Source organism: Chrysoperla carnea, chromosome 3 (assembly GCF_905475395.1).
Source record: "Chrysoperla carnea chromosome 3, inChrCarn1.1, whole genome shotgun sequence".
Classification (NCBI taxonomy): domain Eukaryota; kingdom Metazoa; phylum Arthropoda; class Insecta; order Neuroptera; family Chrysopidae; genus Chrysoperla; species Chrysoperla carnea.
In genome coordinates, this window is record NC_058339.1 from 40,544,925 (window position 1) to 40,569,807 (window position 24,883).

Sequence of the window (24,883 nt, forward strand, 5' to 3'; positions counted from 1 at the left end):
TAGCGAGAAAGTGAGAAGGAATTATCGAATATTTACAAATATACCTAAGTGGGGTATCAAATAAAAGAGCATGACGTGTACATAACAAAACTGTTATCCCACGCAAGGAAATGTGGAGGGAGGGGTGCAAGTGGGGATGTTGCCCAGCAAAGCGGGTAGTTCACAGCTAGTTTTATATAAATAAATTTTTAATTTTTAAGTATATATTTTATTCCTCATAGATTTCTATAAATATTTAACTAATTGCAGGAACCTCACGCACCTTAATTAATTACTTTACTATAAAAAAAAACTTTTTTTTTTTACAGATTTGGTTTACTTAATTAATTGATGATATATGGTAAGCATAATGTTTAATATTAAACAGATATGAATGATATGCATATCAATTAATTATTTTTATATTAATTTGTTTTGTTACAATATATAAACGTGTAGGTTTATTTAATGACACATTAGCATAATTTTAATTAGATTTATTTATCATCCCATCGTGTAATACAAATTCATTTATAGAATAATATGTTAAAATTCTAATACATATGATTAACTTGCCAGAGGAAGTTAATGTTATGGGGCCGATTTTAAAAATCTCCAGTTTTACATATTTCCGCGGTTTCAAGGCCGCAATATCCGAATCAAACCTTCTCAATGTGATTTCTGTGTGTGTTTGTGTACGTATGTGCGTATGTTCATTCGGATTCTTTCCCCTCGATTATCTCACGAAAAAGTTATGACATTAGTAAGTGACTACGCTTATTCGACGCGTAATCGCGTATTTAAGAACTGAAAGCAGAATTAGTTGAGCCGTTTTTTAATGGTAATAAAAAAACTAAAAATACTGAATAAACAGAAATGGAAAAGTGGATCAAACATATAGTTTATGTATGGAGATAAAAATCGTTCCAGCATAAGCTGCAGTACATGTTCGATGAATAATCTATGAATGATAACAAGACCTTTTTTTAATGTTTTTCCTCTTCTGGAAGTAAGTCGTGTGGACTTCACGGGTCGCACTCACACGACTTCAATATCACGCCGACTCTGTACTGTCAATTTATTACTTGAGGCGTTAAGATAATTTTAATGCAAATCTCAGAATTTACCAGAGTTTATCTTACATATCTTTATATGCGTATCACAACTTTCGAGCTGCATTAAAATCCGATGTAATTTTTAATCGAGTTAGAGACATTAAAAGTTCCAAATAAGTTTTTTTTAATTATTTTTAGTTGATAATTTTTAATTTTTGATAATCTCTTAAGAATTTATCTTTAACTAAGTTTAAACTAAAAAGCTGTAGTTAAGAAGTAAAGACAATAGAAAAGTAAATAGCAAAATATTGGGTCGAAAGATATTATAAACGCCGTTTTAGAGGAGTTTTTACCAAAGTATACGCTTATAAATTTCAAGACAAAAAAATCAAAATGTGTAGCTTAGTCAACATTAACCTAAATAAAGTTTGCTAGGATTTTGATGCTTAAGGCATATATCAAACTAATGTGGCTCAAAAAAAAAAATTAGAATTGTCATTTTTTGGCGTAAATAAAATTTGTAAATGCATGTTATTAGCGAAAATTAAAACTAGAAAATGCGGTTGTGGGACCTTCGTTCGGAGTCTCCTTCTATCTATCATAACAAATTCGATATATTTAAACAAAAAAGTGTCACTATACCTCTTTTGATATAAAACAAAGCTCCAAAATTTCAATTTTTGATACTTGCCTTTAGATGGTACTTACTTTTGAAACTAATATTGTTTATCGATAAAGCTTATATTTAGAATTTAGTTCAGGATAAAAATAAATCACTTTGTACGTGAATGCGGTAATAAAAATTGTAATTAAAATCTATATGTTGATTAACAACAATTATAATTAAGTTTTTTTTACAAACAAATTTTTTTTAATTTGTGAATTTTGTTTCCATTTAAAAATTAGTAAGGATATTACAACAACAAAAATAGTTTAAAAATTATTTATTATCTATAGACTATAAAACACTATTAAATATGCAGTTGGAAAAATACGAGCACAGTAAAATAATATTTCAATGATTATTTTTAATACCCAAGGGCTCAATATATTTGTTTCATTAATTTAATCAGTATTTGTACGGAAATTTATTCATTTTTATATATCTATTTAAATCCGTACATACGGTGAAAAAAGGACTAGTTTTTAATACTAGTTGTTAGTACTCAGGAAAATTTTTGTACACTCAAATACTTATTTTCTTGAATTAAGTAGTGATGAGCAAAATGAGTGTCGGTCTTGCAGTCTCGGCCTTGGTCTTCCAAATTTTTCAAGACCAAGATCAATATACTTATCATTTCGATAAGACCAATACCAATAATTGGTCAAGAATCAATTTTTACCAAACTTATTATTGAAAATAATAAATGAACCTCCTAGAGAGAATTTTTCTATGTGGTTTTTTATTATACCTGAGTAAATTTTTCTTTCGCATTTTAAGTAAAACCAGATAAATAAAGAAAAAACAATAACTAATCTACTAACTTTCGGTATAACACAGTTCGGATGCGCAGGCTTTGATTATCTGGTCTCATCGTTTTATATAAATAATAAAAAACTTCAAAAATTCTGAAGATTAAACAGTTCTGATAAAAGATTAAAAACAAGACTCGATTTACCTAGACCAAGACTAAGATAACTTTTGTAAGATCAAGATCAAGACTTATCTCTACAAGGCCAATACTCGATTCTACAAGACCAAGGCATATTTTTGCATGATCAAGATCAAGACCAAGTTTAAAACTAATAGTGCAAGACCAAAACCAAAGATACAATAGTCAAGATCAAGACAAAGATAAGTATGATCTTGGTCTCGCTGATCACTACACTTAAATATTGAGATTGTAGCAATATCTGAGAAACGGCTCAATTTAGGGCAACTTTTGACTTAAATAAAAAATTGCACTCTGTGTCTAGAACTCGAATGGCCTAATTGGTAGGGCGCTTGACATGAATCCAAGAAGTCCGGATTCGAATCCTGGTTCGAGTGTATTTTTTTCAATTCTCTTTAATTAAGATTACTAAACAAGATATTTGTCAATATTTAGTTTACGCTGTATATATCATATTAAAAATCATCAATAATAATCGAGAGACCATGATGTAAATAAATATCGTATACATGATTAAAAGTAAACAAAAACAAAAAGTAATAAAAGAAATTGTATTTATATTTACTTCAATATTGATATGGATATCCAGTAATTTTTTTTACTGTGTAATAATATAAATAGGGATTTTATAGAATTTAGCTAGTACATGGATGTTATAAACGTAATTGATTATGATGAACGGTTGCACCATATTTTTTATCTGTGAAATGATTCATTTTTTTTTTCAAATCGAGTAACACCAGATAATTCAACACAAAATAATACTTATAATTGATGTGTAATTATCATGATTCAATTTTTTAACATAATATTTATTAAAATAAAATATAAAAATTGCAACACAAAAAAACAATGTATTAACACTTTCAAACAAATATTATCAAAACTAATCGTATTTACTAAAAAAACCCAAAAAATGTATTTTAACTTCCGACCAATTAAAAATTTCCAACAAATTTATAGTTTATGGTCTCGACAGATTACGCAGGAGTGTGGCTAATTTTTATACGAAATTTGGCTTTTTGTAGGAAATTAATATACTATATAGAATCGTCAAAGATTCAAGAGCAAACTGAGAATTTTTGAAACAAAGTAAAAAGTCAGTACTACTCTACGGTTGCCAAACATGGAGAGTTACTAAAACCATCTCTAGCAAAATACAGACATTCATTATCAACTGTCTTAGAGAAATACTAAACATCTTTTGGCCAAATACGATGTCCAATGTTAACTTGTAAAAGAAAACAAATCAAACACCCATAGCAGACGCCATCAAGCATAGGAAGTTTGGCTGGACCGGCCATATGCTAAGAAAATGCATCAACTGGCGAAGAACAGTAGAAAAAGAGGCAGAACTGGAAGGCAAAACCTGGAGTGAAGTCAAGAGTCTGGCCAGCAATCGTGTTCGCTGGAGATCCTTTGTTGCGGCCCTGTGTCCCCCTAGGGATTAAAGGCATTAAGTCAAGTTATATAGAATCGTATGTTACCAAATTCAAATCGAGTCCTCTGTTTAGTGATGCCGCGAGAAATGAGAAAAACGATATTTTCTATATAGTCTCGTTTTTATATATATTAATATATAATATAGCCTACGGTTTTATATAGTATCTTAATTTTCTATGAAAAGCCAAAGGCCAAAAATTCGTACGGAAATTGCTCACACCCCTGCGTAGTTTGTCGGGGTGTAAACTATTATTATCTTGAAACTTTGAAATTGGTGGGTAGTTAAAATTTTTTAGTGTTTTTAAGTGAATATCATATAAATAAAAAGAGATGTACGGATAACAAAAATTCGAGAACTAATGACCTTCTCGAGAGATTTTCAAATCAATGATTATTAATTTGTAATCTTTGAAAATTTACTATTCAGTCAAATATAAATTATTTAATATCAAAAACAGAGAAGACATACACACGAGTGTAAATAAAAATAAAATTGCAATTATTTAGTTTTATGCATAAAAGATTAATCGATTTTTTTGAAAATAACAATAAGATAGATTATCTTATGAAAATAAATAAACATGTATGTTTGAATTTAAACCCATGTAGGAGACATACAAAATTATTTATCAAATATATTTCTTTTTAAACAATTTGTGTAGACGCCACACAACCTCTGTGTATAAAAATAGAAGTTCTTTGGCACTACGAAAAAAAGCTTTTGAGCTCGATCCAAGTCCGAGTTGTATTATTGACATATCTTGCATTCACTATAAAGAATAGAAGACTAAGTGCTATAGAGTAAGACTACGAACACCGGTAGTAGTTATCTTAGGGTACATTAGTGTATGTTCCATATAACTACAGGATATTATATCATATCATGGATCACATGATATTAGCAAATGGTTTTCAAAAATACAAAATTAAGTTTGATTCTAGGAACTATACTTTGTTTTAGAGTTCGTACAAAACGAAGTGGCACCGAGCAAGAGAGAGTGTATGATGTATATGTATGTGCACTCGTATCTACACTCTCTCTTGCTCGGTGCCACTTCGTTTTGTACGAACTCTACAATTTGTATAATATTTAAGACATTACAGAAACGTAAATATATATATTTTAGCCTGTATGTGGAGGTATAACTTTGTTTTAAATATTTGTTTTGTGTTGGAAGCTAAGTTAAAAATAGAAATTAAATCCCACGCACACATTACCATTTTTAATATTCAGTATGTCATCATCAAATGGACCTTGGCCTCAGATAACAAATAAATAACATAAGAATAACATAAGAAATATACACGTACAATTTCATTATACATTTTAAACATACTTTATACATATATGTATACCTGACTAAACCGTTTATATTGTTACTAGCTTGATACCTGCCCGCTTCACTGGGCTTAAAAGTAAAAACCACCGCTTTATAGCCTCCACCTCTCATGATCTCACTTATTCCCTTTCATTACACTCGAAGGAATTGTTTGAAGTGTAAAATAGTCGTAATTCATTGAGTATATTAGAAAAGAAGGCCATAAATTGTTTGTCATTTATACAATAACAAATTTTTACAGAAATCTTTAATTTATGGTTTAAAATGTCAGAATAAATTTAATTTTTTTAATTTCGTTTTTAAATATATCTTTATAAATTATAGCTCATGTGTTATTCTGATGTATGAGCTATATTGTTGTACAGTTTCATTCAAATCCATTCGCTAGTTTTTGCGTGAAAGCGTAACAAACAAACAAACATCCTTTCTTTCACATTTATAATATATAGTATAGGGATATTGGGATAAAGATTTAGTGTATGTTTCAGTCATACAGATTATAGTGGTTTTAAACTGAATAATGTCTCGCATAAAATTATACGATCATTAGGGAAATATTGATAATAACGAAAATAAAATTCTTTCTATTTTTTAAAATAAAAACTAATATGTCAAATTTTCTGAATATATATTGAGGGGTAGGCAGAAGAACTAAAAAAAGGCGATTAAAATTTTTTTTCGCTGAAAAATTGTATTTTTAACCCCCGAACTAAAATAAAAGGGGGTGTTATAAGTTTGACCGCAATATGTGTGTTTATATAATCATATGTTTCGTTAACTATAACATACTAAAAATTCGGATCATTGTCTGCTAATTTATTTTTTCTATTACTACCGAGTCATCTTTAAAATTACTACTGAATCATATCTTGTATACAAAATTGTGTATTGTAAAACTTATGTTATGTTATATTTGGAGTTTTCTTCTAATGTATGTTTAAACTTACTTGTATGTCAGCATGTCCCTTGTTTGACTCTTGACTTTGTTTATAACAAATTTTTCAAATATCTTTTATTTTTACTTCACAAACCAAACAAACAAACTCAATGTGCATTATATATTTCAGTATCTTGATTTTCAATTATTTCAAATATTTTAACATTTTCACAAATAAAAAAACTACTAAATACCAAAAATATTTTATATCGGTACACGTACTATGGTTGACCATATCCTACATGGTTCGTGTCGTTCGAATGTCTACCTGTCTCTCCAGTTAGAAAATTTAGGTATATGTCACAAGTATTTCCGATGAGGCAAAAAGCTGAAAATTACAATCCCTCTTTCCCTCTGTAGTCTTCTCCATTAATTTTACGACAAGGAAAAATTACTAAAATTTGTTACAGATAGCTAAAATCAGCACGTATTATATATTCAGCACATTGCGTGTTCAGTTATTTTCCTATTTATTAAATCATCTTTGAAGTAAGTTCTGATCGATTTTAAACATTCGGTATTAATATCTCCTCTACCACTGAATATTTTATCCTAAATCGATGAAAAGCAGGAGACACAACGTGTAAAAGAGATTGATTTCAGTTCTAAACTAAAATTGATTTCAGTTCTGAGCATTTAAAAAGTTCATTGATTCAAATTAAGTTGTTTTTAGTAAGCTGAGCATTTATAAAATTTGGGACTCTCCAGAAAAAAAATGATAATTAACAGTATCATTTTATACATGATTAATGAAAACAGATCACAATTTGAAAAAAATAACTTTTCGCATTTTTGCGTTTCAAGTCGCCTCGACACAGCCGCAGGGCCCGTGTTCCATGGAACACTGTGAACATTGGTAGTTACGCCACTGTTATAGAGTGCTGAGAAGTATTTTAATGTTGATTAAAATTTGAGGAAATTTACAAGTAAATTTCGTGAATAATGTTTCAAATTTTTCAAGCTTTTAATGTTGCTTTTTGTGCAAATATTTTTAGGAGCCGTGCTTTATCCAGTTTTTTACTTTCAATTGGCAGAAAATTCTAGTACAGGTTCATTAAAAAGACATGAGTGATTCGAAAACTTTTCAACTCGCAGAGGAAAGAGCCTAAATATTATGAATCAATAAAATGAAATATAGGAGAACCGAAAAATTGATTTTATAAGCTTTTTTCGTTACAATATTTAAAATATTTAAATATTTTAATGTAAATGGCAGGCAAAAAATGTACGTTTCATGTTCCAAGACTACACAATTTAATACAACCCATTCATTCATTATTAATGCTTTGCAAATAGTCGATCTGTATAATTTCCTTACCATCTTTCTGATTCAAGCAACCGTACTATTCTGAAGAAACTTTTTAAATATTTATAAAATATATTTAGTATATCAGTTTTCCACAACGATGGTTCCATGACTTCCGAACCTAAATAAATACAGATTCAAACAATCTTGATATGCATATAGGTATTTGAAAGCTTATATGAAAATTTCATGGAAAATTGTGGTTTTATTCGAACATATATAAAAGTTGTTTATTTGTAATGATTTTGCTGGTACATTGAAACTTCAAGTACATAAATCGCAACAATAATAAAATAAAGCTGGATTACAATCCACTTGTGAAGATTATAATTTTTCCATTTGCAAACGATTATATTTTATATTAAGGGCAATTCCCAGCATTTTTTGATTCTTGACGTTTTTTAACTAGCCTCATCATTTTCGAGATATAAGCATTTGAAAAACGAATTTCCGACAAAAATTTTTGTACTTTATTTTTTTCAAACGCTTTTATATCGAAAACAGTGAGGTTTCGTGAAAATTGTCACGAGTCAAAAATTACTTAAAATCATCTTTATTTTCCACAATAAAGAGTTTTCGGCAAAAATTCGCATTTTATTTTTTCGAATGCTTATATTTCGAAAACGATAATTCTAAGTAAAAAATGTCAGGAATCAAAAAATGCTGAAAATCGTCCATAAAATAAAATACAATCGTCTTTTTTTAATATAGAGTAAAGAATGTAGTGTCCGTAAGTAGGGTACTTCTGTCTTGCCCGGTTGGGGAAATGTCTTGAAAAATAAGCAGCACAGATAATTTCTCTAGCTAAATTCAGATTTGGCTGTATTTAATGGAAGGTATGTTTACTATGTATGATCCATGTAAGTAGTACTATCATTGACCAGTAGAATAGGAGCAGTAAAGTACAATTGTACAAAATTGTTAGGTGTTCGTATTCACAGGATAATTAAGGTAATTTTGATTATGCACATAGTACGTGGTGACTAAAGTTATTGTTATGACATCTAAAGTTAAGTATATATATATTCCATTTAAAACATTCTCTGCAATATCTAAAACTTGACCTTATTTTAACAAGCATATTTGGATGGTAGAAAGATAGTGATCATTTTTCTAGTATCATTTTACTTAAAATAAGTATCAAATTTATGGAAATATATCGTTAAATATTGTTTTTATGTCAGACTCATTACTTACGAAAAATTTTATTCCAAAATTAAGTCGATTCGAAAAATGACATTTCATTTTTCAACACTTTCGGCTGTTTTAAACATTATGCTTTTTATTTCTACGTTTTTTGCTGTCACTGAATTTCTTTTAACATATATGACAAGCAAAAAACTTCGTTGAAATACAAAAATCGAAAAAAGATTAAAACTTAAAACTAAAAGTTTTAGGGAAAGGAGGGGGGGTGTTTGAAAATAGAAAATTTTGTTTAATTATTTACCTTACGATATTTCGAAAAACAAGCCTGATTTCGAATAAATTTATTATTATTTTTCGTCTTCATTCATGAAGTTATGATCCAATTCATCATCAAAGTTAAAAATAAGGTACAAATAATTTCAACCCTAAATCTAAAATTGCCTTGGTGCTCATACTATCTTAAGAGTTTTTCAAAATTTCACCATTGATAATGAATTTAGGCGAAAAGTAAGAATACAAATTTTTGATACTTAATGGTCAAAATACCGAAGACTTAATAATTAACCACAATTTTCAATCTTTGATATTTTGAAAACAAAGCCACTCATGTTATATCATAATTCATCATCAAAATTTGAAAATGTATTGTTTTTTAAATTTTATACCCGAAACTTAATAAAGTCGGTTGACTTTTTCTTGTTTTTTATTAAGGTTAATTAGATAGTTCCTTTTTCATTTTTGACGGCCAAATCTGGTTGAATACAAATTATCCGTCTATTTGCCGTTTTGCCATAAGACCAAAATAAAATATTCCTACTTTTGAAATAAATTTATTTATTTAAAAATAAAAAAAGCAAAACTAAAATTTTCAGAAATCGTTTTAAACTGTATGTAAAAAAAGAATCAAGATTTTTACTTCCCTGTTAATAATATATCTTTTTTAAGTATTATTTTTTCAATACATAAAAAGAATTTATACATCTAGCTGAACAAGTTTTTTATTTATTAATTTTAAATGTTCAATTCATTAACTAAATAATTATGAATATTATTAATTTATGAACAGATGTTTTTAGAAATACAAAAAAATCATCATTTTAATATCACTTATTAATATTATTAATTTATTATTATATATGAGTATATACATAATATTATAAAGTTTTACAATAATAATAGTTATTGTATTTGATGTTTAAATAATAAATTATTCCTTTGTTAAATCATATTTTAAATAATAATTTATTTTAATTTTTTTTTTTTTATTATTTGAAAATATTAATTAAATAGATATACGATTATAATAAACATTATTATAATATGAAAATTTATGCTTTTTTTTGCCTTGTTACTTTTTTCATTCACAAATAAATAAAAAATATATTTCCAATAAAAATATAATTAATCAGTAGCACCGATATGTCTGGTTAAATAAATATTTTAATTACTTTTATGAATACTATATACGGTATGTACTTCTATATCTTATATATAGGATAGATTATTACTATTGACAAAGAATCGAATGTAAGATCCTTTGCACAAAAATAAATTTAAAAAAAGATCGAGAGTCCCAGTAGGAACTATATTCCTATCGTACCATTATAAATTTAGCGCTTACTTTTTTTAGTTACAAGATATTTTTCTGAAAATTTAAGGTATTAATTTTAGAAGTCAAACTTGTTTGATTCTTTAAAGAATTTAATTTTATATCTACTTTTAGTTTTTACTGTATAAGATGATTGTAGTATTAGTTTAAAAAAGACATACTTCTGATGAAGTAGTCAACCCAATATGTGAGTACATTAAGTTTGGTTTGATTGGGATATTTATAATGACATAACATATAAATTGCATTGTACTTACTTCCCTGCTTTCTTTATCTTCTGATAACTTTCACAACTCAGTTGTCTTAAATGATATAACATAAAATTTTGACAAAAAATACAAATTGACAGTAATAAAAAGATTTTTGCATTTTTCCAAAATTCATGGCAACCTGAATCGGTTGAAAAAGTTTTAGTTTCCTAGGTTAGCTAGATATCGGTTTTTGGTGTCTGTTGGAGGTTTTTTTGGTTTTAACTCCCAACCAACAAACAAATACCGTACGATAAGGAACTTAGTTCCAAAACTAATGTAAGATTCTTTGCATGTAAAAAAGGACTGTGTTTCAACATCTCAAAATTATTCTCTAATACATGAATATTCCCTATTATTTTATGATGCATTCTACCCATCCGATAGTTTTTATTGCTTACACTTTTACCTAAATATAATTCTGAATATGTTGCAGCAAATCGTATGTCAATACGATTCAAAATTTTTGTAGCGAGTAAACAATGGATGTTAAAATTTTTCTCTTTAAAATAACGTTTCCTGTTTTTTTATATATATTTCTACAAAATACAACCTGTATGAGTATGAATATTTTTATGTTCATTTTTAATTATTTTTATTTTAAATACATTTTTTCTGTTTGTAGTTTAAGCCCTATGGACGATTTTAAAAATATAACAACTACAAAAATGTTACAGAAAAATATTCGTATTAGAAACAAAATTTTCGAATAATTTTCTATCACTTAGTCTTGATTCACTTTCTGAATATACCTACGACAAAAGCGGTACAATGTAGTAGGTACCTGGGATGTGATGCATGTGTAAGATGCCACAAACAAATGGCAAACAAGATTTATCAACACATAACACGTAATGCTATGATTAATGGCAAAACCTTCACAACGTGAAGCCAGCTAGCTGTAGTTTCATCGGTTTTTAAAATTTGTCATTATGTTCGATCTGCTAAGTAGGTATATGACATATTTAGTTTAAAAAAAAAAAATTATTTGACCAATAAAGGAATTCACATCATTTAAAATATGAATACTCTCAATTAAATTATCTTTCAAACAAAACAAAAAAATTCAGTTTGTCCATTTAGGAGGCCTCAAACAGACACACAGATACACAGGCACGTTAAACTTATATCACGACTCTTTTAAGTCGGGGGTTAAAAACAAGTAAAATTTATTGATCCGAATAAAATATCTATTATATATATTTCGATTGTGTAGTCACTGTACTCCTCCTAAGCGGACGGACCGATTTTGATGATTTTGTGTGTGTGTGTTCAAGTGGAACCGACGATGATTTAGATTTCACTCTATTCGGTCCACTACAACTGTTTTTAAGAGTTTCGGAACAAAAAAATTAAAATGTATTCAATAAATGGTGGGCGCGAATATAAATCACATATTTCATTATATTACAACATACTATGGAAATAAGAATTAATTTTTTTACCGGTTTAATAATATTAATATCTGGATGACCGAGCTTTGCTCGGGATTCTTAAAAAGACACAAATTTTATCACTAATAGAAGACCGTTTTAAATGTCTCCACACAAATACCAATTTGAATGTCCCGGTAATGTATTTTATTTCATTAACTACGATATACACCAATAGATGTCAGGAAGAGTCATATTTTGCGATGTATGTTTCAGTCTTTCATGAAAAAACGAATAAAACGACCTTTTTTTAAAATGAAACCTTGTTAGATCGACTTATCGCCCCAAAAAACCACTACATACTCATTTTCATGAAAATCGCTGGAGCCATTTCCAAGATCGTTGATATATATATATATATATTATATATATATATATATACAAGAATTGCTCGTTTAAATATATAAGATAAAAAAAAGGTTTATCTTGGGTATGTTGAGTAAATAATGAATATTATCGCACATTATAGCTAATAAATTTATAATCTTTGAAATTATTAGATGGTTATTACTGTGCTTATATTTATAATTAACATTTTCTTTTAAATTTCCCTTATTCTTTTAAACTTCAACCATTTGGCATAATCCAATAAATATAAAACTAAATAAAGATTATACAACAAATATTACTGGGAAATCTTCTTTTTGATATAAAAGAAATAATCTAAAAGGGGCGAATATTTTGTATTTATTTTTGTATAAAAACATTAAAAAATATATTTAAATGATTTATTTTCAGAATCTTCTAATGACAGCCTAAGTCGTATTAAATTCACTGCCTGTATAATAAAATCTTACAAAAAAAAAGTTGATAAAAAATGTCTATTCAGCTTATTATTAAAATGTTTGCAAATAAATAAATTGGGTACTTGAATCTGTTCAAATTCTCTGACTATGACAAATAATCCACTTGCGTTCATTTTATTTCAAAATTTTACAAAAGTTTTTCTCGTTATTTTTTCCTTATCAATACACGAATCAATAAATTTTGTTTTCTAAATTTTTTTTATACTTATTTGAATGATAAAAGTCTGTAATTGACTTAACTAGTAAAAAATGTTTAACGTTTTTCAATAAAAAAAAAATGACATCAATGTCAGTCACAATATAATTACTAGAGACAAACAGTCTACTTTTTTCATTTTCAATCTTTATTATAAATATTTTATCATAAATTTCCGTTCTAATTGAGAAATATAATAAAATTGTATACCAAAAGTGTCTACTCAGAAATAGTTCTAAAGATTTGTAAATATGAAGAAGTGGTGGAAATCAAACCTAGGCAATAATAAACTCCTTCATAAGCTAATACAGGCCATTTTTGTACTATCTAGAGATACCAATATCACTTGTATGACAGAATTCATGCGTTAAGCAATGCATCTAAGTGAGAGGTATTATACACATGTGTTGAGCATGTAGTTGTAAGACTACAGATACGATACGACAGATCTTCTTTTGTGTGCATGCAGAGAGTGGGAGTTTTGTTGCATACAAATATTATTAATTGATATACACAAGTATATATATACCTCTCAGTTAGATGCACTGCTTAACTAATGTATTCTGTCATACTAGTGATATTGGTATCCCTAGATGGTCCAAAAACGGATTGTATATGGCGCAATATTTGCCTAAAGAAGAATTTAGAAAACTTGTATTCTTTTGTAAGCATCTATAAAAAATAAATTGTGTCGAAAAACAAAGACTGGTTCAAGTGAACAGTGACGGAGAAAATGAGACATTAAGAATTATTAGAATCCATAATTTCAGAAAGTTTGGTCGAAAACCATTTTCCGTAAGATTTATCCTTCGTTGGCCCGTGAGTGTTTGTGTGTAATAACAGATACTTTTTCCAATTTTATCTATTAATGCTTCCATCGATTCCAACGAACATTTAACTTAATATTTATATAAAATTGAGGTTTGAAAATATAATGTAAGTTGGTGTAAAAGCAGGGAAGTAAACTATATATTTTTTCAATATAGTAGTTGCCTGATGTCGAATTTGCCATTGGTATTACGCATAAAAATGTAAAACTAGACCTGACACCAAGACAAAAAAACGAAGAAGTTATAAGCATTAAAATATCTGTTTCCCATCTCCTTTTTGCAAAACAAAGTTTTATATGTATTTTATATGTATCTCTATGGTGATATCGGACAATGAACACACTAACCAATATCTTCCTGTCTGTTTTATAGGAATTTTAAACGTTCATATTTTGTGTACTTCTGAAGATTTTCAAAAACCAACTTCACTTTTCTGCCCAGCCCGTGCAGTGAGAATTCTTCACCTGAAGTGATAAAAAAATTTAATCAACATGCCTATTGTTTTAAAAAATCTGTTTTTGCAATTGAAATATAGTTTGTGTTTTACAAATGTTCAGATATTATATTTTTATAGCTGTCACATATCATTTGACTGTCACATTTTTCGAAATTCATAACTCATATGCATTCATTCATTCTTGTTGAATTTATTATGTGAATTATTAATGAAATTTAGTAGTATTTAACTATTCAACCATTTTGAAATGGTTTTATTTTTCAATCCATATTCACATTTTAACGATAAAATTGTTAATAAAATTTATAAATTCAGATACATAAATTGACATATATTTTTTCATGTAGGGTGGCACAGCAAGACCAGATGTGGACATCCCTCAGGCACGTGCCTAGGGATGTGAGGCTACAAAGGGCACGCATCCCTGACAGTTTTTAAACAAAGAGAAAAGTAATTTATATGAATTCAATTGTGTAAGAATATAAAAGATCCCTATTTCTGTAGAATTATAGAGATTCCGAAGCGTGCTTCGTCTTCTTGCTATTTCCTACTTCTTCATGCAACAAATAAAGAACGGTTTATGATGAAACTGAAATTTGACATGTAGGTAGCTGGAGATCCAGATTTACACAATAAGGAAATTTACACTGGATGGAGCCTCACACAGGCGAAACTGCGCCACAGAGCTAGTTATTATATAAGTACTAGTTCACTTCCTACAGGAAGTTAATATAATGGGGCCGATTTTGAAAATCTCCAGTTTTACATATTTCCGCGGTTTCAAGGCCGCAATATCCGAATCAAACCTTTTCAATGTGATGTCTGTGTGTGTGTGTGTGTGTGTGTGTGTGTGTGTGTGTGTACGTATGTGCGTATGTTCGTTCAGATTCTTTCGACTCGATTATCTCGCGAACCAATTATGACATTAACACTTGACTGGTCTTATTCGACGCGTAATCGCTTATTTAAGAACTGAAATAGTTCTCAACAGAATTAGCTGAGCTTTTTTTTAATGGTAATAAAAAAATTCGGAAAAAACTTATAAACAGAATCTGAAAAGTGGATAAAACACATCATTTATCTATGGAGATAATGATCGTTCCAGCATAAGCTGCAGTACATGTTCGAAGAATAATCTATGAAGACTAACAAGACCATTCTTTTCCCCTCTGGGAAGTTAGTCGTGTGGACTACAGGGGTCGTGTGGACTTCAGTACCACACCGACTGTGTTCTACCCATTTATTAAAATTTATAATGTATGGCCGCTAGAGTGCCGGAGTGGTTCTTTTCTAGAGGTTCTCTCAACATTTAATTCGTCTCTGAGAAGGACTTCGTCAATGGATAGATAGCATTAATATAATGACTTTTTCTCAATAATTTCATAACCAGGAAAGCGTTATTTTCTAGATGCAAAATGTTGAAACTTTCGTAAAAAATCCATATTGTTGTAAATAATTCCGGCTACCTAGGATATATCATCATAATTTTCTATGGATTTCCAAACGAACAATGAAATTATTACTAGAATAGTCCTTTATGAATATGGTCATATATATTATGAGTTTATCCAATCAAAGATTGTATAATGTATACTTGCGCTCAATAAAAATGCAACACTACATATCAGATAAATTTGATATTGGTGGTTGAAAAATACACATTTTATAATATGAGTATTGCCATCAAATATGAATGAAGAGTGCATTTTTATTGAGCGCAAGATACATTCTATTCTTTTTGATAGTTGATCCTACCTTTGCATTTGCCCATTTCAACTAGTATGGGTTATTTTCCATACAATATATTTTAAAGAAAAAGTAAAAATAAGGTAACAGCAAGACCAAAACTTTTTCTAACCCAATTTTTTTTAATTCAGCACCTTTTAAGGAAGTGAACAGATAAATCTACCAACACTCTTTCCGAAAAATTAGCAATAAATTTTGGTTAAAATCGACAACAAAAAATTATAGCTTAAGATAATATATTAATTATTCATAGAACTCGCAAGACCAATATAATCAGAATAATGAGCAATGTAATAATTGTATTACTTTTCAGGGCGAGGTTTTAAATTGTATGATTGCCGAAAGACTCAGATTTAAATTTTGTCAAAACTAATAAAACAGTGGAATCGGTAAATTTTCGCTCCTGTGGTTTGTGCTGATTACAAATACATAATATCATATCAGTAAAAAATGATTATTTTTAAACAATTGTCATATTCATTTTCAACAAATGATCTAAAAATATAAAATTATTTTTTCATTCATAAAATTAATTTTATTTTTCTTTAATGGGACATAAATATTATAAAACGGCCTAATAATAATAATTCACGTGATTAATAATCCTAATAGACAAGATAGATTGATGCAGGAAACTTTTGTGATTTTGGTGCATATTTATTCCTTTGGCTATATTTAAACACAATAACTGATTAAACATCAATATCCTAGGATAAACCTACATGAACGCTAGTCTGTAGCCACAGTGAAATATATGTGAATAGTAATTAAAGCTTATCGATGCAAATTATTAATCTATTATAGGTACATTATTATTATATATGGCTTTCAAAAAGTATGGGAACAGTCGAGATACTCGAGAAAAAGGTAATTTGTTTTCAAAAACGAAAAACTTGTATTCAATATTTTTATAAACATTATCTGATGTAATGAAAATCTAATGTATGGAATATGAAAGAAAAATATGTTTTTCCGAATATGCGTACAAGATTTGTAGGTACCGAGCAATTTGATAAATAGCTTGTACTAACTTTTTAGGTGACAAATTTCATTCTATTCATCAAATCAAGGTATCCAAATAATTCAAGAAAGAAAATGAAATTTTAAACTTTTATTCAAAATCGTAAGCCTACAAGTTTCTCGGATTTTTGCTTGCAAACTTTTAAAAAAAGTATCAATATTTGTCAAAAATTAGTAACACATTTATTTCAATGAATGTTTGTAGTAAGTAAATTTTAATTTTATTTCAACGAGCGAAACATAAATTTAGATTAAAAGAAGAGAACTGTTGCTTTTTCAACGAGTTTTCCGTCTCATAGTAATTAATAGTCATTCTGCTATGAATGTTTCTTTATTCGTAAGTAACACAATGATTAGATTAGAATACATAGTGGAACAGGCGCTGGATGGGGTTGAGTGTGCAAAATATGAGTACCGCATTTTGTCAGTTAATTCTTGATCAGAAAAGCTTATAGATTAATATTGTGAATCTTGCCAGAAACCCTATTGGTCCAATTTTTATACCCCCCCCCCTCCAAAGAAACCGTTAAATGAAATTTTTTTTGAATCAAGTAAAAGTTACTCTATGGGTTATTTAACGTCAAAAACTTCTTCGTTTTCGAGATATTAACAGTTTAATGTTTGGAAAAACTCCAAAAAGGAGATTTTAAAAGCTAAAAAAACAGGGCATAAAATGAGGTTTTTGAGTTCCAAAATTATAAAATAATGTTTGAACATCCTGAAGATCTGAAGACTAATACAGGTTACTTCATTCTAGAGGCTCATTTTTCAATTCTTAAGAAGATGTTTAATTCCCATTATTAACAATGAGTAAGACAGAGATACTAAATATTTCAGTCAAACACACTACAGAGATACTAAATATTTCAGTCTTACACACTGTTATTAATAAGAATTATAACATCTTTAAAAAATTAAAAGTTGAGGCTTTAGAATTAAAGAATCTGTAATTTCTTTTCAGAACTTCATAAAAGACGTTCAAACATTATTTTAGAATTTTGATAAGCTCTAAAATATAATTAAAGACCCGTTTTTCAGCTTTTAAAATGGACTTTTTGGAGTTTTTCCAAACATCAAACTGTTAATATCTCGAAAACGAAGACGTTTACGAAAAAATCACATAGAGCTTTTTTGACATTAAATAACCCATAGAATCAAGAGTAACTTTTACTTGATTCAAAAAAGTGCCATTTAACTGTTTCTTTGGAGGGGGGGGGGTATACAAAAATTGGACCACTAGCGTTTCTGGCAAGATTCACAATATTAATCTATAAGCTTTTCTGATGAAGAATCAATTGAACAAATGCGGTACTCATATTTTGCACACTCAATCCCATCCAGCGCCTATTCTATAGGTGAAATATGTGTAATAACACTTGGTATTTGCTTAAAATTATTAATTGTGTAGACATATCATGTCTTAGCTATTATTTAAGATTATTCAATTGTGAAATTACCTTGGAGAGAATATTATTCCAAGTATCACTCTATTTCCTGAAGGATCTATAGGGAAATAATATTGGTATCTAATTGAATCCCGTAAAATACATTATCTTTGAGTGGTGGCATAAATAGAGGTTTTCACTTTGAAGAAGTAAAAAATGTTTGAAGTTTTCTTCTAAAGTTAAAATATGTAAGCAAAATTTAATGCAAAAAAATGGAACAAGAATGGAGCAACATATATTCAATTTCTTATATCACCGAAACTAAACATTTTTGAAAGATCATTTTTAGTTAATTTTTCACCCATAAAAAGGGATAATAAGCAACCCCTCATCCCCCAAAAAAAGAAGCTTAATAAATAAGCTATGAAAAATGAGATTAAAAAGTTTTATTCTCTGAGCTATAAAATATAGCTTGGCTCAAAAGTATGGAAACCCCCAGTTGATTTGGCCATGATATATCCTCCTTGCTGGTATTTATTCATGGTATTTTTCATTTTTTCCCCCGCTTACTCTGCGAGATCTCCAGAAGTTTCCATACTTTTGGGACACCATACTTTTGGGAAGCATAATATATTAATTATAATTAATAGTATCTTTTTGAGATAATAATTTTAATATGTTCCTAGTTCTATAATTGTAAAATTTAACGTAAACTATTTCCTCTTCTCTATGAAGAAATCCGACGCTTACACTCTCTTTATTTCTAAAATTTACTCAATTATTTCATCATCATCTTAACTAGACTGCATTTATTAATCAGGTAATTTTTTTTAATAGTTTTTGTCAAATTTAATTATTTTCTTAAACCTAAATTATGAAAACAAAATCAAGGCCAACCGTTAAAGAAACTTTTAATTGCTTTTCTTCATTATAATTTCAATATAACAACAATGATGACGAAAAATTATTTTCGTTTTCAATTCAGTGTATATTCGACATTTTGAAATTTACTTACCTCGCCTCACTCTCTGACGCCACTTATTAAAAAAAAAAATTGAATAAAAAAATTAGGTCGTATCCGAATATCTTTATACAAAAAAAAATATGTATAAATGTTGGTTATTTATACAAAAAATAAAATATAAATGGGACAATATATTAATTTTTTTAACATTGAATACCAAAAACAAATCTTTATGAACGCCACACTACCTCTACATATACAAATGAAAAATCAAACCTGGCCTTAAGCTAGAGTTTCAAAATATTTTTTCTGTCAATTAAAACTGTTTTTAACCGACTTCAAACAAAAAAGGAGGAGGTTATCAATTCGACTATATTTTTTTTATGTGTGTTACCTCAGAACTTTCGACTGGGTGAACCGATTTTGATGATTCCTTATCTGTTTGAAAGCTGGTGCTTCCCATGTGGTCCCATTATGGTCCAGTTCTGACACTTGCATCCATGAGAAAACCATAAAAGTCTTAAACGACATGAGGGCGAATAACTCAATATCACGCCAACCGATTTCGTAGATTCTTTTTTTAGTGACAAATTAGTTAGTGTACTTCAGATTCACTAAAAATCACAAAATAAAAGAAACTTTTAACAAAAAGAAAACCGACTTCAAAAGATAAACTTTTCCAAAATAAATTAATATGCACTAAAAAGTAAAAAAAATAACGATAATATAATGTAGTTAAAATTATTGTTATTTTTGGAGTCGGTGCGGTGTCAGCCAAGGAAACAACTCTAACAGAACAGTTTGCTACATTAGCTTAGCTGACACCGACTCCAAATGTAATTGTAATTGTATTGTAGTTTAATAAATAAAGATTAACAAATAATGATGTGGGTGGCCTCTGTTATAGGCGTATATGTCAGACAAATGGAGGTTAAACCCCATTATTATTATTATTATAGATACAGAAATTCGTGTTTTTATTAAATGTTCAAAATATAAAAATAACAATTATTATCTATCCTAACACAACAAAATATTAAAATTCGACATATTTTGTATACAATATTAAAATAACACACATTTAATCTCCCAAACAATAATGTGTAAGCATGCAGGTACAACATTAATAAAAATAAATGAATCAATCTGAAATGCTGTGTTTTTCAGCTAAGTATCGTATATAATCCTTTCGTACAGAGTTTAAGAGTTTATGCTATTCGTTTGATGTAGATCAGAAATAGCACCATACATAGCAGATTTACTTAATTCGAACTATAGAACATAATTTCAATTTATTAAAAAAATATAGCCTATATAGGCAATATTTATACGTAAATGTTAAAACTTTTCCAATAAAGAACATTCAAAGTATTATTTGCATATGTATTTCAATTCAACATTCTAAGTTTTTTTAATAGTTTATGCAATCGAGTAATGGGGAAAAATACTTCAAACCCTCTCAAATTTGAAGTTTTGATTGAAGTGATTCAAATCTTGCAAAATGTGTTGAATAGCTTGATGTCGTTTTACTGGCGTTAATTTTTTAACATTTAGTTAATTTTCTTAAATATTTACGATGATAAAAAAATAATTTGAAAAAATTTATGGTTTTTATTTTAAAGCTTTTTCAAAATCACACTGAACATGTTTTGTAATGAATTTTTAAATATTAAATTATTTAGTCCAAAAACAAAAATTTGAACTACAAGTGAAAACAAACAATTGGCTAAGTTAATTGTTGAAATACCATGTATGCACTGTGTTGATTACCTTATCAAATTACACATACATAAATGTCACACATACATAACTGATATTCCCATATAATAAATACTATATAATTTGCGCCCTAACGAGTAAACAGTGATGTTTACGAAAAAAGTTTCAAACAAAAGTTGTTTATTTTTTATAAGGAACATTTTTTATATTTAAACTTTTGTTCTATCTCTAACGGTTTACAAGATGGGTCCTACGAACCCAAAACCCAATTGACCCATGTTACCCATTTACGAACTCGATCTCACTTTTTATGTCCTGAGAACGCTGTAAAAATTTCAGATTGATATCATTTTTCGTTTTTGAGTTATCTTGTTGACAGGTAGAGGGGCAGACAGACGGACAACCGAAAATGGACTAATTAGGTGATTTTATAAACATCTATACCAAAATTTTGTTCGTAGCATCAATATTTTTAAGCGTTACAAACTTGGGACTATTAAGTATACTATGATATATTTCATATATACATGGTGTAAAAATTCGTTGAAGGGGTTTTTATTATTTATATTAATTTGATTGAATTTTGTTAAATTGTAGATTACCTTCCTCTAATATTTGTGTTATCTGAATTGTTTTGTTGTTGATGATGATTATTTTATTCCAGAATCAACAAAAACCTTCGTTAATTAAAATAAAAAAATATTATACAATAAATCGTCTGTAAACATTGTTGTTGCTTTAATTACAAATGCGGAACATGTTCACAAAAAAAAAAAAAAAAAAAAGCAACAACAACAACTTAGGATTAACATTTTTTTTTATTTTAATAAGTTATTATAATTATTCTGTATGTATACATTATTACATATGTATACAATTTCAGCTACAATTCACGTGTACAATTTATATCTTTAGTTTTAGGTACATATGCACACACATCTGTTTAGTTATTTATATGTTATAAATTAAATTTTCACTCAGGATTCAGATAAAAGTATTTGTTTATCTAAAAAAATAATTCGAGGTGAAGTTTATCAAATGAAAGATTTTAAGGGTTTTTATACCATGTATACGATGAAATATATCAAGGTATTAAGTTTAGTCCCACGCTTAAAAATATTGACGCCACGAACAAAATTTTATTATTGGTGTTCATAAAATCACCTAATTAGTCCATTTACGGTTGTCTGTCTGTCTGTCCGTCTGTCATCACGACACTCAAAAACGAAATTTTTTTCAGCGTGCTCAGGTCGTAAAAAGTGAGGTCCAGTTCGTAAATGAGCAACATAGTTCAATTGGGTCTTGGATCCCATCTTGTAAACCGTTATAGATAGAACAAAAGTTTAAATATAAAAAATATTCCTTATATAAAAATAAACAACTTAGGTTTGAAACATGTTTTTGAAAACATCACTGTTTACCCACGAGGACGCAAATTAGAAATATTAAATTAACCCATTCTAAATAACTGTTAGCGATATCTACTTATAAATCTATCAAATTTTATAAAAGTGGTTATAATTCAGCTTGTAAGATTCGACCTAAACAAACTAAATAATGAAAATTGCAGGTTAAATAAAAGGAGTTATTTTTTATTCTATTAAAGCAAAATTGGTACCAAACGTAATTTTTTCTTTTTTACAAGCTTTTATTTAACCTGTGTTTAGTTTGCTTGATTAGGTCAAATGTTGCAAATTGACTAGAATCACATCCTCTATAAATAGCTAACAAAACTCTCCGTTAAATTACCTTTCAAACGAAACCAAAAAATTCAAAATCAGTTCATCCGTTTAAGCGCTACGCTGCCACATACAGATAGACACACATAGCGGTCAAACTCATCCGTTTAGTCATACTCATCTGAGAGGTAACCTGAAAATCCGTAAACGACAGCAAATGGTTTGTTTCCTATTTTGAATATCTAGATTTCATTAATTTTAATATCAAAAAAAAAATTGTATAGAAAAAATAACCGATTGCAAGTTTTGGCAAGTTTTGAAGTTGTTCAAAAGTTACAACGACCCAATTGACCTATGTTGCTCATTTACGAACTTGACCTCACTTTTTACGTCCTAAGCACGCTATAAATTTCAGTTTGATATCTCTTTTCGTTTTTGAGTAATCATGATGACAGACAGAAACCGGAAATGGACTAATTAGGTGATTGTATGAACACTTATACCAAAATTTTGTTCATAGTATCAATATTTTTAAGAGTTACAAACTTATTAGTATACCTCAGTATATTTCATATACATGGTATAAAAATTAACCCCCTAACTTATATATCCCCTCCTTAATCCCCTTAACGATACTAAAGTTATTGAAAATGAGCAATTTTTCAAAAAATTTTATAGCTTAATTATTGAATCCCCTCTCTTTCCTTCGAAATTAAATGTTTTGTTCACCCTATCGAATAGAAAGATGCAGTCGAATTGATTTGATAACCCCTTTTTTTTCGTCGGTTAAGTATAATTAAATTTTTAAATATTATAAATTTCACAATTTTAATGATGTGGTATTTGGTTTGTTACAGATTAGGATGAGTAGTGATGATGTTATAATCTGTCCAGTATGTACATTATTATTATTCCATATAAACAATTCACCATAGAGTATAAGTTGACTGCTTATTTTCCTCGCATGCTGCAAAGGTACGTAGAAAAATTATTATTTACATAACTTTATATTAACCTTTAACAGTGACAAACATTGAATACACACCTACGGGCTAATTATCCTTATTAGTGCTGTCAATGTATGACGAAAAGCACCTGTACTCTGCACTTTTCGATACAGCTTTGAAACTTTGTGAAAAGTTTCTTGGAAGTATAATACTGTGTCCAAAAAATAAGTTGACATTTGAATTTAAACTGCGCGCGTTTGTTGCGCATTATGAATTCCTTCCGCCCGGTCAAACAGTCAACAAGGAATATTATTTGAACGTTATGCGTCATTTAACGTAACGCTATCCGCCTAAAAAGGCCGGAATTGTGGAAAGAAAATTCATGGTTTTTAAACCACAATAATGCACCATCCGATACTGCACTCGTAATTCGTGATCATTTCGTCAAAAACTCAACCCATATCGTTTCGCAATTACCGTATTCACCTGATTTGGTGCTGTGCGACTTCTAGCTGTTCAACAAGCTCAAAAGACCGCTCCGGGGACACTGTTTTTATACGATAGAGGAGATTCAAGCCTCAGCGAATACGGAACTGGAGGCAATCCCGGAAAGTGACTACAACCAGTATTTCGAAGATTGGAAAATCCGTTGGCATTAGTGCATTGCATCGGGAGGGGATTACTTTGAAGGGGTTGAAATTGATTTGGAAGAATAAATAAAGAATTTTCAAAATAAATACACTTTACATAATGTCACCTTGTTTTTTGGGCACAGTAAAATGGAATTTCACCCGATGTAATCAAATTTTTTTTCGATTGTAACAGATATTTATGTTATTCTTTCCCAAAAATAACCTCCCAACACACTTAAACAATAGAAATTAAATATAAATTGAAATATCATTTCCGTATATTTTGAGAAATTTTAACTTTTTTTGAAAAGTGGAAATAATCCGAAGTTAATCTTGGAAGAAATGAAACAAAAATATTTCAATCATGCCGACTAATTTCACTAAATTGACCTG

The 24,883-nt window shown here is 28.7% G+C and overlaps 1 protein-coding gene across 1 annotated transcript in view; it reads left to right on the plus strand.

Moving 5' to 3' along the window:
- The first annotated feature begins 308 nt into the window (after nt 1-308).
- Nucleotides 309-24,883, plus strand: part of LOC123297021 (receptor-type guanylate cyclase Gyc76C-like) — a 44,174-nt gene continuing 19,599 nt past the window's right edge. The window contains exons 1-2 of the mRNA XM_044878789.1: nt 309-340; nt 23,769-23,886. The gene's annotated coding sequence lies outside the window, so the exon portion shown is untranslated. The remainder of the gene's footprint in view (nt 341-23,768; nt 23,887-24,883) is intronic.